Consider the following 16,193-nt stretch of genomic DNA (forward strand, 5'->3'; position numbering starts at 1 on the left):
GGATAATACGTATATATGTATATACTGGTGGAGGGGCGGCCAATTATAATATATTATTTTCTTTTTTTTTATTTATATTTAAATACAATCACGAAAGGAGGAGAGAATTATTTGGTATTTTTTAGAGGATTTTATGTTGTTTTACCTTTTGTTTTTGGGCAAGACCATCACCAATTTTAATTTAAATTATTTGGTTTGGACAATTGGAATATTAGCAAAAACTTCATTTTTTTGGTAGTTTATTTTATTTTTTTTATTAGAAATTGATAATATCTCATATCCAACTTATTATATATTATGTGTATAAAATTCATAGCCTATATACTTTAAAAAATGTTATACACATAATTCATTTATATTAAAATATAATTATTGTGTTCTAAATATCGATATTATGTGTATAAAATTCGTAGCCTATATACTTTAAAAAATATTATACACATAATCCATTTATATTAAAATATAATTATCGTGTTCTAAATGTCGATAAAAATTATTCGCTTTTTTTCGCTCATTAAGAGAGTGTCATGTTGTATCTATCATATATTTCATATTTAAGTATTCTTTTAGTATTTTATAAAAATATTTTTGTAATTATTTTTATTACCTTTTCACCCTTCATGTTTGGGTGTATGATCATTTAAGTGTAGAGAAATATTGGTTGCAAACTAATCGAAAATTCTTATTTTAAATGTTCTTTTGGCCTTAGGATTGAATAGATTAAATCTCATTCTATTTGTGTATTTTTTTGTTGTTTTTACAATATACATCTATAAATGTATGTGTATATATATGTATGTAATGCAATTAATACTTCAGTCTGTTTTTGAAAAAAATTTAAAATTATTATATTCAATTAATAATAAGTAGTACCATTATGTTTCTACATCACATTTTTTATTCTTAAGTATATGTGTGTATATAAACATGTGTATATAATACAATTATTAGTTTAGTTTATTTTCTTGATTTTTTTTTAATTTTTATATGCAGTATGTTTTTTTAAATTATTATATTCAATAAATAACAGGTACTACCATTATATTTCTACATTACGTTTTTTTATTCTTTTCTAAGAACAATAAAAGGTTAAATTAATCATTTTGATAATACTATTATATAAACTCCTTTTTAAATATTATAATCATTTCGTCAAAGTAGTAAAGATCGCATCTACACTGAAAAAACACAACTTTTCGTCATATATGTAAGAAAGAATAGACTACTTGAAAATACGCCTTTCAGTGAACTTCTCAAACTAGAGAACATGGAGAACATGACACAAGGGAAAATCAAAGCATCAAATATTTGCAATTATACATTTGGTTTTCTGTCATTATAAATTATCAAGAAATGGAATAATTGATGAAAAATAAAAGTGACGATGAAACAGGCACAAGTAATCCATTTTTCTTGTGCAAGCGAAGCAGAATTGATAAAGTTTCCTGCCCGAATAAACACAACAACATAAAGAAGCAAAGTAGGAGATACAAAGCATGAATCCCAGGTACGTATTTGAAATCTGATTTCACAAGCCAAAAATGACATGACAAACAACAAACTCTAAGACCAAGTAAATTAAATGAACATCATTGATGTTTCTTAAATAATTATCAATGCATGGTTGCCTTAGCCCACCACCTTGTTTCTCTTTTGGAAATGCGGTCTGACTTGGGAACAACTCTACAAACCAAATATGCATCGAAATGTTGATCGGTTTAAGTAGTTCCTGACTTATAGGCATAGCAAAATTGATCAACAGCAGCAAAACGAAGTGTATGAGCTACATATGACACGACCATCCATATACCTTGCTAATTTAAAGTATAAATAGTTAATTTAATTGATATTCCAATACATATAAATATATATATATATATCGAGTGCTGATAAATATCAAAACAAAACGTATCAACCAATTGGAACAAACTGTTACAGTAAAAAAATCTAGCTAATCAAGTTACACCACATGGATTACTCTTGACAAATGAATTGGATTATGTTGAGACACAAACGAAGCGAGAAAACATAGTCAAAGAGAGTGCTATTTTTAGAGCACGAAAAGGACACCAGTCTCGAAAAGACAAAGTTGTCACACAATCAATATGTGGAAAGAAAAAATAATTTTGTTAACAGATCTTGGCTTAAAGAGCTCATAAAGGTGTCTATAGATAATATTATCTGGAGAACTTGTAAGATATGATTCTTGACTTTAAAAACCATTGAAGCAATTGACAAGGTTCTCATATCGAGTCCAAGGCTCTAGCATGAGATCCATCCGTTAGTCAAGACCGCAACAAGATCATTTACAAAGATAGGGCACTAGAACTCGTCATGAAAGAAATCTAAGGCCTCCCCCTTAGCAAGGACACCATCCATCCACTGGACAACCAAGATATACAATTCTTATAGTGTTGCATTGTTGTACTTTTGGGCTGTTTATTTGACATCTAAGGTATCTTTAGCTCCCAACCATGCAAAACATGCAAATGGGCAGCAGGTGGAGCAGGGATATTTTTTTCAGAGACACCCAGAAAATGAAGGGGCAACCATACCAAGACAAGCCATATTTTGAACTGTATGTTAAAAAAAAGTTTAGTAGTAGGAGCGGACATCATATCAATAGAAGTAGAATTAATACAAGCACAAGTTTACCCATCCAAATAGAGAAAGGAGGAAGCCAGACAGCCAGGAGAAATAGTTTGTGGTCCATAGATTATACTGCTTCCCAAGATTGCAAAGATTAGGATCAAATACAGTTCAACTCCATAGATTATACTACTTCCCAAGATTGCAAAGATTAGGATCAATTACAGTTCAACTCCCTCTCAAAATGTAAAATTATATTTTTTCTAATAAAATTTTTAAAATTATACTTACACCCCTTTTGAAAATTCTTCATTTACACCTGACCCTTCCGTTAGGGTTTGGACAAAGACTTTAAAAAAAAATACATAATTTTTTTTTGCCCCTCATTTAGCATTCCAATGGATATTTTTTATAATATATGGACAGAAGTCAAGAATTTCTAAGCAACTAGCATTGCAAGGAAACTTAGAGTAATAATTTCATTTAGGCCATTATTTTCAGGAGAGAAGAACCTCAGATTGGAATTGAAGTCAACAATGGTAAATGGAATAGGCTTCTCAAAGTTGTTCTTAGAGTAATCTACACAAAAAGCTTTTGGGGGCAGGGACAACTCACTGTGGAGCTGGTTTGTGTGTAAGTCTAGATTGTTTTGGACTGTAAGATTAGGAAAATTGTGTAGGTTGCAAGAACCTAAGATGCTGTTTGGCTAAGCTTTCCTAGAATATCTTATAAGAGAGCTTATAAGATGTTGGATCTTATTCTAAACATAAGTTCCTAAAGTATTTGGATAAAATAAGATGTCGAAACTTATAAGATGTGAAAACATCTAATGATTATATGTTAGGGTGTTTGGCATAATAAGGTCTTTTATTGATAACATGATTAAAATGGGCATAATACTATTTGAATCAAATAAATTGTTATTTCTTGACATATTTTGCTTTACTAAAACGCTTTTACAAATAGTACATTGGTTTAGTTCCAAACAAAAATTTAGTAGATAATGTTTTTATAGTAAAAGAATAATGAATTATTACCAAAACTTTTTTAAAAAAATAATATATATGTATATTCATGCTAGTCGAATATTAATATAGATATATAATTTATATTTTCTTTGTCAATGCACTGCTTATTTCTAATCGTATAATTTACAATGCCTTGGATTTATATTTTTCAGTAAATATAATATCAAATACCAATATTATTTTTATTTAACTATAATAATTTATTATTAAATAATTGAGTATTTTCTCTTTTTTGATTATTAAAAAAATTAAATAGTATTTTTTTTTATTTCTAGAGAGAGTAAGAGTGTGTGTGCGCGCACGCGCGCGAGAGAGAGAGAGAGAGAGAGAGAGAGAGAGAGAGAGAGAGAGAGAGAGAGAGAGGGGAGAGTATGTGTGTGTGTGTGAGAGAGAGAGAGGGATAGAGTGTGTGCGTATGAATATGGATATTTTTGTCTTGTGATGTATTAATTTTATATAGCTTATAAGATCTTATAAAAAAGTTAGGAAAGTTAAACTTTTTTTTAAAAGAGTTTATAAGATCCAAAGCATCTTATCCTGAGATTTTATAAGCTCTTTACACAAAAAATTATCAAATACTTTATTGAAACTTATAAGCTGTCTAACATTTTATAAATTATTTTTAGCAGCTTATAAGCTTTTTCAAACATCCTCTAAGTCTAACTTGAATAGTTGGGGAAATGAAGACAAACTTATACTGGTACTACTCGGTGTCAAAGGATATGTTGTTGTAACAAAGGTCAAGTATTGTAAGATTGACTATACCTTTGATATTTTCTAGCTGAACAGTGCCACTGAAAAAGTTGTGTGACAGATCGAGAGCTTCAAGCCTTTCTAGTGTGGAGAAATGTAAAGTTGGAAATTCATAGACTGTGCAATTAGCTGGTTGTAGTTAAGTACAAGTATCTGCAAGGAGAAATAGCATTTTTAGTCCCATAAGTTAGGTCCATTTCACTTTTGGTCTCATTCATTACGGGATTAGCACTTTTAGTCCCATAACTTATAAAAATTAACACTTTTACTACTCAAGCACTTTTCCATCTACAATTTAATGATATAGGTCACGTGCCTAGTACATCCCCATTAAGTACTTTTGGTTGGAGGAAAATTTGGTCATTTTTTTCAATAGAAGCATATGAGTACTTCATTGGCCTACTTAATTCACTTGTAGAAGACATGATTATTCTGTTGCTTCTGCTTAGCTTCAACTCATAGAACCATGAGAAACAGAGGATTCAAATTTTGTGAGAAAAGAGAGAAATCGATATATTTTTTGCTCTAATTTTCTTAAAGATTTATTTTTTCTCCTCAAATGTAGTTATATTTTTTATCAAAAAATATTTTGAAATCATCCTAGTTGTCATCAACATGTCACCCACTCACATATTTCAGTATGGTCAGTGAAAAAATGGCAGCAATGTTTTCACGACGTACCTAATCTCCTAGATGGGAAGCTTCTTGGGCAAGCTCCAAAACAACACTATAGCTACGAGGGAATAAATTAACTCAATTATTGGAATAATGAGCGTATGGAGAGCACATATTCTTATAACTTTCATATACTACAAAATCCTTAGCAAACATAATTTCCTGAAATACTGGCATAAGCCCCTTTAGATTTATATAATTTCCACATGCGATAAAGTAAATAGTAAGGCTTCTACACCAGGCATTACAAAAACTGGAAGCCTAGGAAGCAATACATATCTATGGAGAACTAAAGAAAAAATAAGCCAGTTGTTCTGTTCCATTTTGGCCTAAATGGCCTATTATACGCAATTCCAGCTGTGATGTGGTCAATTGCAACACTGTTATTATAAGACTAGTTTCCATGAACAAGTGTTCGGGGTGTTCCAACCGCACAAACACAGAAAGTGATTCTATTTTTGTTTGAAAAGCTAGTTTGATTCAAGCATTATGACTTACTATGAGTAACTTTGTGGAGGTGATAAACGACTACAAACAACTATGCAAGCCACTTTCTATATTATTTATGGAAACTACTTGTTATAACCAAAATAAATTAACTAAGAGCTATCCCACTCAAACAGCAAACTACAAACCAAGTACCTTGCATGCAGTAGCGGTTGTGTCTTCATCTTGCGAGCAGCAAAAATTGTTTTCCAAGCACTCAATTGTATCTGCATCAAGAGCAACAACTCCAAGTTGGCGAGTGGATGTTGCTTTTTTTTGCTTTTCCTTTTCTCTTTTGGATATTGCTTTTTTTTTTTGTTTCTTTTGCTTCTTTTGTTTTTTGAATATATTGCTTTTTTTCTGTTTCTTTTTCTTCTTCTTTCTTTTCTATATATTGCTTTTTTCTGTTTCTTTTTCTTTTTTTTCTTCATTTTTTTTTTCTTCTTTTGTCGATATTGCTTTCCTCATTGGCTTCCTAGTTCTCTTGTGCTTGTCTCCAAGGCATCTTCAGAAATCTATTGAAAAAATAAGAGAAAAGTAGAGAGGTCAGTGTAAGACAACCTATCACTTATAAAAAATCATTGTTGTAGCAGAAATTGTATGGAGCAAACGAACCAGGCAAACTGCAACATTTCACTTGATTCTGCTGCACATTTTGTGTGCACTAATTCAATAGAATGAATTTCAGCAGCAACAGAAATCAATTATGCAGAATAATCCATTTAAACATATTGAAGTTTGCAATTCATTTACGCAAAAAGTTGGAAATATGGAATGTGAGTTGCACGATCGATGCATTAGGTTCAACACGTAATCTACGTTAATTCTTACTTAAACTAAAGCTGAACAATTACATTAATTTGCTATCTAATCCTAGTGACTTACGTATTTCCTTGGAAACAGAACTATTTTCAAGTAACACTAAAATGCACTCCCTCATCCTCTTTCTCCTGCCCAATTTTTAGGGCACCAAAAGAGCCTTAAATGAGTTCTTCCCTTTATCCTTTGTCATTCGACATCAAAAGATAATAGCAGATACAACTAGGATTCAGAATGTAACAACTAGAAACAAGAGCCAAAAAGCAATTATTTTTACGAGAAATCAAAAAACAGAGATAAGAGGAACAATTCTAGTTAATTCATATATTTATACACCATATGTGTGCAAAGTGGTATTAAAATAGCATTCATGGTAATTGAATGAATGAGAACATAGAAAATCTTCATAAAAATGTTCACCAATAGGGGAAGGACAATTACCACATAAGTTTCTTCAGGAACTACCGTAGCCCATACAATAGTTCTTTCCATGGGGTTTGACGTTGTGCAATATGTAACCCCTTTTTCTGCAAACCTTGTGACCACATGTCCTAAGCTACGAAAGCGAAAATATAGCTTAGGCGCCTTGAAGGCGGTGAGTGGATTCCAAAGGAAGAAGAAAAAAAGAAACACAAATAACGAAAGATCCTACCTCCAATTGATCCCAATTCCACCACTTTTGTGTAGCTACAATGGATTTTAGAGCATATTTCCCCATTTCCCACTTCTGCATCTCCTTCTTATATTTTCTCATCTCAGCACCTTCAGCTTTTGAAGCAGCTGTAAGCAGCTTCTCTTGCTATTTTAGAAGAATCAAGTAGATTAAATAATGTGTCACATAAATGAAAAACATGCAAGCACATCCACATATAAACATATTCATATGCAGTTTTTGAGTAATGACTTACTTCTTTCAGTTGTTTCTTTTCTTCCATTAGACGAAGTATCTCCTCCTTTGATATTCTCTTTGGATTCATTGTTTCATATGCCTTCTTTTTCACTTTTGTATAGCATCCATCTTTATCTTGTCGACTCAGTATTTGACCCACACAATCCATTGTACAGGCTTTGTCTTCACATGCCTAAGGAATCATCAATACAGCAATTTAAATAGGATTATAAAATTAACAATGGATCAATTTACATTAATTCATATATTTTAGTATGGTAGGTGATAAGATGGCATCAAGCCCTATCAATGAAAATTCTCTCTCTTGGATAGCACTGAAACAAACGTGTCACAGGCATGTCAAACGAATACAAAAGAATCCAAAAATATCCTAGCAGCCATCAATATGTCACCACCACTAACATATTTCAGTATGGTGACTGAAAAAATGGCAGCAATGTTTTCGCGACGTAGCCAATCTACTAGAAGGTAAGCTTTTAGGGCAAGCTCCAAAACAACAATACAGCTACCAGGGAATGAATTCACTCAATTATTGGAATAATGAGCATACGGAGGACACATATTCTCATAACTCTCATATACTATAAAATCCTTATCAAACAGAATTTCGAGAAATACTAGCACGAGACTCTTTAGATTTATATAATTTTCATGTGTGATAGAGTAAATAATAATGCTTCTACACCAGGCATTACAGAAACTGGAAGCCTAGGAAGCAATACATATCTGGGAGGAATTACAGAAAAATAAGTTGAGCTTTTCCATTGCATTTTGGTATAAATGGCCTACTATACGCAATTCTAGCTGTGATGTGCTCAATTGCAACACTGTTATTATAAGACTAGTTTTCATGAACAAGTGTTCGGGGTGTTCCAACCGCACAAACACAGAAAGTGATTCTATTTTTGTTTGAAAAGTTAGTTTGATTCAAGCATTATGACTTACTACGAGTAACTTTGTGGAGGTGATAAACGACTACCAACAACTATGCAAGCCACTTCCTATATTATTAATGCAAACTACTTGTTATAACCGAAATAAATTAACTATGAGCCATCTCACTTAAACAACAAACTACAAACCAAGTACCTTGCATGGAATAGCGGTTATGTCTTCATCTTGCGAGGAGCAAAAATTGTTTTCCAAGCACTCAATTGTATGTGGATCAAGAGCAACAACTCCAAATTGGCGACTGGATGTTGCGTTTTTTTCTTTTTCTTTTCTCTTTTGGACATTGCTTTTTTTTGTTTCTTTTGCTTCTTTATTTTTTGAATATATTGCTTTTTTTCTATTTCTTTTTCTTCTTTTTTTTGCGGATATTCCCCTTTTTTCTGTTTCTTTTTCTTCTTCTTTCTTTTCTATATATTTCTTTTTCATTTTTTCCGCCGATATTCTTTTTTTCTTCATTTTTTTTTTCTTCTTTTGTCGATATTGCTTTCCTCATTGGCTTCCTAGTTCTCTTTAGCTTGTCTCCAAGGCATCTTCAGAAATCTGTTGAAAAAATACGAGAAAAGTAGAGAGGTCAGTGTAAGACAACCTATCACATTTAAAAAATCGTTGCTGTAGCAGAAATTGTATGGAGCAAACGAATCAGGCAAACTGCAGCATTTCACTTGATTCTGCTGCACATTTTGTGTGCACTAATTTTGTAGAATGAATTTCATCAGCACCAGAAATCAATTATGCAGACTAATCCATTTAAACATATTGAAGTCTGCAATTCATTTACGCAAAAAAGTAGGAAATATGGAATGGGAGTTGCACGATCGATGCATGAGGTTCAACACGTAATCTACGTTAATTCTTACTTAAGCTAGAGCTGCACAATTACATTAATTTGCTATTAATCCTTGTGACTTACTTATTTCCTTGGAAACAGAACTATTTTCAAGTAACACTGAAGATGCACTCCCTCATCCTCTTTCTCCTGCCCAATTTTTAGGGCACCAAAAGAGCCTTAAATGAGTTCTTCCCTTTTATCCTTTGTTATTCGACATCAAAAGATAATAGCAGACACAATTAGGATTCAGAATGTAACAACTAGAAACAAGAGCTAAAATGCAATTATTTTTACGAGAAATCAGAAAACAGAGATAAGAGGAACAATTCTAGGTAATTCACATATTATACACCATATGTGTGCAAAGTGGTATTAAAATAGCATTCATGGTAATTGAATGAATGAGAACATAGAAACTCTTCATAAAAACGTTCACCAATAGGGAAGGACAATTACCACATAAGTTTCTTCAGGAACTACCGTAGCCCATACAATAGTTATTTCCATGGGGTTTCACGTTGTGCAATATGTAACCCCTTTTTCTGCAAACCTTGTGACCACATGTCCTAAGCTACGAAAGCGAAAAAATAGCTTAGACGCCTTGAAGGCGGTGAGTGGATTCCAAAGGAAGAAGAAAGAAAGAAACAACAAATAACGAAAAATCCTACCTCCAATTGATCCCAATTCCACCACTTTTGTGTAGCTTCAATGGATTTTAGAGCATATTTCCCCATTTCCCACTTCTGCATCTCCTTCTTATATTTTTTCATCTCATCACCTTCGGCTTTTGAAGCAGCTGTAAGCAGCTTCTCTTGCTATTTTAGAAGAATCAAGTAGATTAAATAATGTGTCACATAAATGAAAAACATGCAAGCACATCCGCATATAAACATATTCATATGCAGTTTTTGAGTAATGACTTACTTCTTTCAGTTGTTTCTTTTCTTCCATTAGACGAAGTATCTCCTCCTTTGATATTCTCTTTGGTTTCATTGTTTCATATGCCTTCTTTTTCACTTTTGTATAGCATCCATCTTTATCTTGTCGACTCAGTATTTGACCCACACAATCCATTGTACAGGCTTTGTCTTCACATGCCTAAGGAATCATCAATACAGCAATTTAAATAGGATTATAAAATTAACAATGGATCAATTTACATTAATTCATATATTTTAGTATGGTAGGTGATAAGATGGCATCAAGCCCTATCAATGAAAATTCTCTCTCTTGGATAGCACTGAAACAAACGTGTCACAGGCATGTCAAACGAATACAAAAGAATCCAAAAATATCCTAGCAGCCATCAATATGTCACCACCACTAACATATTTCAGTATGGTGACTGAAAAGATGGCAGCAATGTTTTCGCGACGTAGCCAATCTACTAGAAGGTAAGCTTTTAGGGCAAGCTCCAAAACAACAATACAGCTACCAGGGAATGAATTCACTCAATTATTGGAATAATGAGCATACGGAGGACACATATTCTCATAACTCTCATATACTATAAAATCCTTATCAAACAGAATTTCGAGAAATACTAGCACGAGACTCTTTAGATTTATATAATTTTCATGTGTGATAGAGTAAATAATAATGCTTCTACACCAGGCATTACAGAAACTGGAAGCCTAGGAAGCAATACATATCTGGGAGGAATTACAGAAAAATAAGTTGAGCTTTTCCATTGCATTTTGGTATAAATGGCCTACTATACGCAATTCTAGCTGTGATGTGCTCAATTGCAACACTGTTATTATAAGACTAGTTTTCATGAACAAGTGTTCGGGGTGTTCCAACCGCACAAACACAGAAAGTGATTCTATTTTTGTTTGAAAAGTTAGTTTGATTCAAGCATTATGACTTACTACGAGTAACTTTGTGGAGGTGATAAACGACTACCAACAACTATGCAAGCCACTTCCTATATTATTAATGCAAACTACTTGTTATAACCGAAATAAATTAACTATGAGCCATCTCACTTAAACAACAAACTACAAACCAAGTACCTTGCATGCAGTAGCGGTTGTGTCTTCATCTTGCGAGGAGCAAAAATTATTTTCCAAGCACTCAATTATATGTGGATCAAGAGCAACAACTCCAAATTGGCGAGTGAATGTTGCTTTTTTTTCTTTTTCTTTTCTCTTTTGGATATTGCTTTTTTTTTTGTTTCTTTTGCTTCTTTTTTTTTTTGGCAGATATTCCCATATTTTTCTGTTTCTTTTTCTTCTTCTTTCTTTTCTATATATTGCTTTTTTCTGTTTCTTTTTCTTTTTTTCCGCCGATATTCTTTTTTTCTTCGTTTTTTTTTTCTTCTTTTGTCGATATTGCTTTCCTCATTGGCTTCCTAGTTCTCTTGTGCTTGTCTCCAAGGCATCTTCAGAAATCTGTTGAAAAAATACGAGAAAAGTAGAGAGGTCAGTGTAAGACAACCTATCACTTATAAAAAATCGTTGCTGTAGCAGAAATTGTATGGAGCAAACGAATCAGGCAAACTGCAGCATTTCACTTGATTCTGCTGCACATTTTGTGTGCACTAATTTTGTAGAATGAATTTCATCAGCACCAGAAATCAATTATGCAGACTAATCCATTTAAACATATTGAAGTCTGCAATTCATTTACGCAAAAAAGTAGGAAATATGGAATGGGAGTTGCACGATCGATGCATGAGGTTCAACACGTAATCTACGTTAATTCTTACTTAAGCTAGAGCTGCACAATTACATTAATTTGCTATTAATCCTTGTGACTTACTTATTTCCTTGGAAACAGAACTATTTTCAAGTAACACTGAAGATGCACTCCCTCATCCTCTTTCTCCTGCCCAATTTTTAGGGCACCAAAAGAGCCTTAAATGAGTTCTTCCCTTTTATCCTTTGTTATTCGACATCAAAAGATAATAGCAGACACAATTAGGATTCAGAATGTAACAACTAGAAACAAGAGCTAAAATGCAATTATTTTTACGAGAAATCAGAAAACAGAGATAAGAGGAACAATTCTAGGTAATTCACATATTATACACCATATGTGTGCAAAGTGGTATTAAAATAGCATTCATGGTAATTGAATGAATGAGAACATAGAAACTCTTCATAAAAACGTTCACCAATAGGGAAGGACAATTACCACATAAGTTTCTTCAGGAACTACCGTAGCCCATACAATAGTTATTTCCATGGGGTTTCACGTTGTGCAATATGTAACCCCTTTTTCTGCAAACCTTGTGACCACATGTCCTAAGCTACGAAAGCGAAAAAATAGCTTAGACGCCTTGAAGGCGGTGAGTGGATTCCAAAGGAAGAAGAAAGAAAGAAACAACAAATAACGAAAAATCCTACCTCCAATTGATCCCAATTCCACCACTTTTGTGTAGCTTCAATGGATTTTAGAGCATATTTCCCCATTTCCCACTTCTGCATCTCCTTCTTATATTTTTTCATCTCATCACCTTCGGCTTTTGAAGCAGCTGTAAGCAGCTTCTCTTGCTATTTTAGAAGAATCAAGTAGATTAAATAATGTGTCACATAAATGAAAAACATGCAAGCACATCCGCATATAAACATATTCATATGCAGTTTTTGAGTAATGACTTACTTCTTTCAGTAGTTTCTTTTCTTCCATTAGACGAAGTATCTCCTCCTTTGATATTCTCTTTGGTTTCATTGTTTCATATGCCTTCTTTTTCACTTTTGTATAGCATCCATCTTTATCTTGTCGACTCAGTATTTGACCCACACAATCCATTGTACAGGCTTTGTCTTCACATGCCTAAGGAATCATCAATACAGCAATTTAAATAGGATTATAAAATTAACAATGGATCAATTTACATTAATTCATATATTTTAGTATGGTAGGTGATAAGATGGCATCAAGCCCTATCAATGAAAATTCTCTCTCTTGGATAGCACTGAAACAAACGTGTCACAGGCATGTCAAACGAATACAAAAGAATCCAAAAATATCCTAGCAGCCATCAATATGTCACCACCACTAACATATTTCAGTATGGTGACTGAAAAGATGGCAGCAATGTTTTCGCGACGTAGCCAATCTACTAGAAGGTAAGCTTTTAGGGCAAGCTCCAAAACAACAATACAGCTACCAGGGAATGAATTCACTCAATTATTGGAATAATGAGCATACGGAGGACACATATTCTCATAACTCTCATATACTATAAAATCCTTATCAAACAGAATTTCGAGAAATACTAGCACGAGACTCTTTAGATTTATATAATTTTCATGTGTGATAGAGTAAATAATAATGCTTCTACACCAGGCATTACAGAAACTGGAAGCCTAGGAAGCAATACATATCTGGGAGGAATTACAGAAAAATAAGTTGAGCTTTTCCATTGCATTTTGGTATAAATGGCCTACTATACGCAATTCTAGCTGTGATGTGCTCAATTGCAACACTGTTATTATAAGACTAGTTTTCATGAACAAGTGTTCGGGGTGTTCCAACCGCACAAACACAGAAAGTGATTCTATTTTTGTTTGAAAAGTTAGTTTGATTCAAGCATTATGACTTACTACGAGTAACTTTGTGGAGGTGATAAACGATTACCAACAACTATGCAAGCCACTTCCTATATTATTAATGCAAACTACTTGTTATAACCGAAATAAATTAACTATGAGCCATCTCACTTAAACAACAAACTACAAACCAAGTACCTTGCATGCAGTAGCGGTTGTGTCTTCATCTTGCGAGGAGCAAAAATTATTTTCCAAGCACTCAATTATATGTGGATCAAGAGCAACAACTCCAAATTGGCGAGTGAATGTTGCTTTTTTTTCTTTTTCTTTTCTCTTTTGGATATTGCTTTTTTTTTTGTTTCTTTTGCTTCTTTTTTTTTTTGGCAGATATTCCCATATTTTTCTGTTTCTTTTTCTTCTTCTTTCTTTTCTATATATTGCTTTTTTCTGTTTCTTTTTCTTTTTTTCCGCCGATATTCTTTTTTTCTTCGTTTTTTTTTTCTTCTTTTGTCGATATTGCTTTCCTCATTGGCTTCCTAGTTCTCTTGTGCTTGTCTCCAAGGCATCTTCAGAAATCTGTTGAAAAAATACGAGAAAAGTAGAGAGGTCAGTGTAAGACAACCTATCACTTATAAAAAATCGTTGCTGTAGCAGAAATTGTATGGAGCAAACGAATCAGGCAAACTGCAGCATTTCACTTGATTCTGCTGCACATTTTGTGTGCACTAATTTTGTAGAATGAATTTCATCAGCACCAGAAATCAATTATGCAGACTAATCCATTTAAACATATTGAAGTCTGCAATTCATTTACGCAAAAAAGTAGGAAATATGGAATGGGAGTTGCACGATCGATGCATGAGGTTCAACACGTAATCTACGTTAATTCTTACTTAAGCTAGAGCTGCACAATTACATTAATTTGCTATTAATCCTTGTGACTTACTTATTTCCTTGGAAACAGAACTATTTTCAAGTAACACTGAAGATGCACTCCCTCATCCTCTTTCTCCTGCCCAATTTTTAGGGCACCAAAAGAGCCTTAAATGAGTTCTTCCCTTTTATCCTTTGTTATTCGACATCAAAAGATAATAGCAGACACAATTAGGATTCAGAATGTAACAACTAGAAACAAGAGCTAAAATGCAATTATTTTTACGAGAAATCAGAAAACAGAGATAAGAGGAACAATTCTAGGTAATTCACATATTATACACCATATGTGTGCAAAGTGGTATTAAAATAGCATTCATGGTAATTGAATGAATGAGAACATAGAAACTCTTCATAAAAACGTTCACCAATAGGGAAGGACAATTACCACATAAGTTTCTTCAGGAACTACCGTAGCCCATACAATAGTTATTTCCATGGGGTTTCACGTTGTGCAATATGTAACCCCTTTTTCTGCAAACCTTGTGACCACATGTCCTAAGCTACGAAAGCGAAAAAATAGCTTAGACGCCTTGAAGGCGGTGAGTGGATTCCAAAGGAAGAAGAAAGAAAGAAACAACAAATAACGAAAAATCCTACCTCCAATTGATCCCAATTCCACCACTTTTGTGTAGCTTCAATGGATTTTAGAGCATATTTCCCCATTTCCCACTTCTGCATCTCCTTCTTATATTTTTTCATCTCATCACCTTCGGCTTTTGAAGCAGCTGTAAGCAGCTTCTCTTGCTATTTTAGAAGAATCAAGTAGATTAAATAATGTGTCACATAAATGAAAAACATGCAAGCACATCCGCATATAAACATATTCATATGCAGTTTTTGAGTAATGACTTACTTCTTTCAGTTGTTTCTTTTCTTCCATTAGACGAAGTATCTCCTCCTTTGATATTCTCTTTGGTTTCATTGTTTCATATGCCTTCTTTTTCACTTTTGTATAGCATCCATCTTTATCTTGTCGACTCAGTATTTGACCCACACAATCCATTGTACAGGCTTTGTCTTCACATGCCTAAGGAATCATCAATACAGCAATTTAAATAGGATTATAAAATTAACAATGGATCAATTTACATTAATTCATATATTTTAGTATGGTAGGTGATAAGATGGCATCAAGCCCTATCAATGAAAATTCTCTCTCTTGGATAGCACTGAAACAAACGTGTCACAGGCATGTCAAACGAATACAAAAGAATCCAAAAATATCCTAGCAGCCATCAATATGTCACCACCACTAACATATTTCAGTATGGTGACTGAAAAGATGGCAGCAATGTTTTCGCGACGTAGCCAATCTACTAGAAGGTAAGCTTTTAGGGCAAGCTCCAAAACAACAATACAGCTACCAGGGAATGAATTCACTCAATTATTGGAATAATGAGCATACGGAGGACACATATTCTCATAACTCTCATATACTATAAAATCCTTATCAAACAGAATTTCGAGAAATACTAGCACGAGACTCTTTAGATTTATATAATTTTCATGTGTGATAGAGTAAATAATAATGCTTCTACACCAGGCATTACAGAAACTGGAAGCCTAGGAAGCAATACATATCTGGGAGGAATTACAGAAAAATAAGTTGAGCTTTTCCATTGCATTTTGGTATAAATGGCCTACTATACGCAATTCTAGCTGTGATGTGCTCAATTGCAACACTGTTATTATAAGACTAGTTTTCATGAACAAGTGTT

General features: G+C 33.2%; 1 long non-coding RNA gene across 1 annotated transcript; it reads right to left on the reverse strand.

The window, feature by feature from the left end:
- Positions 1-9,403: 9,403 nt before the first annotated feature.
- On the reverse strand, positions 9,404-15,460 carry LOC148784792 (uncharacterized). The gene is made up of 10 exons (XR_016063353.1): positions 15,329-15,460; positions 15,073-15,219; positions 14,861-14,975; positions 13,738-14,115; positions 12,391-12,820; positions 12,179-12,293; positions 11,056-11,433; positions 9,965-10,138; positions 9,709-9,855; positions 9,404-9,611 (listed from the first exon to the last, which is right to left on the reverse strand). It is a non-coding gene; the product is annotated as an uncharacterized LOC148784792 (long non-coding RNA).
- Between the last annotated feature and the right edge of the window lie 733 nt (positions 15,461-16,193).

This window comes from Sesamum indicum, linkage group LG12, assembly GCF_026168435.1.
Source record: "Sesamum indicum cultivar Baizhima isolate 11 linkage group LG12, ASM2616843v1, whole genome shotgun sequence".
NCBI lineage: Eukaryota > Viridiplantae > Streptophyta > Magnoliopsida > Lamiales > Pedaliaceae > Sesamum > Sesamum indicum.